Source organism: Mandrillus leucophaeus, unplaced genomic scaffold (assembly GCF_000951045.1).
Source record: "Mandrillus leucophaeus isolate KB7577 unplaced genomic scaffold, Mleu.le_1.0 Scaffold185, whole genome shotgun sequence".
NCBI lineage: Eukaryota > Metazoa > Chordata > Mammalia > Primates > Cercopithecidae > Mandrillus > Mandrillus leucophaeus.
Window position 1 is genome coordinate 1,421,378 of NW_012101865.1, and position 360 is coordinate 1,421,737.

Consider the following 360-nt stretch of genomic DNA (forward strand, 5'->3'; position numbering starts at 1 on the left):
TTTCTGATCTGGAAAAATGATGATGGCAACATAAATAATAAAGGTTGACAAAGGTTTTTGCATTTTTCATATATTCTGCTCCCCTCTAGCACTTCTGACTTTAGGTCCCAGAATTTTACAAGTACTCAGATTATCAAAGGAAAGTTTTAAAATTCACCATGCCTAGCTGTATGTGCTCTTTTTTCTGTTCAGTAAAGTCCATCTCCCTGGCTGTTTTAGTCAGAGATTGAGGAGAACCAAAAGCACTTTGCCTACCCCCAGACAGAAATGGAGGCCTTGCCTTTGATATTAGTGGACCTGCAGGCTCGGGACACTGGAGAAATGGAATTTTCTAGATCAGATTTACAGAAAGACATAGAA

General features: G+C 39.2%; 1 protein-coding gene across 2 annotated transcripts in view; it reads left to right on the forward strand.

Moving 5' to 3' along the window:
- RCAN3 (RCAN family member 3) overlaps positions 1–360 on the forward strand; it is a 55,909-nt gene that overhangs the window by 38,188 nt on the left and 17,361 nt on the right. The window lies entirely within an intron of this gene.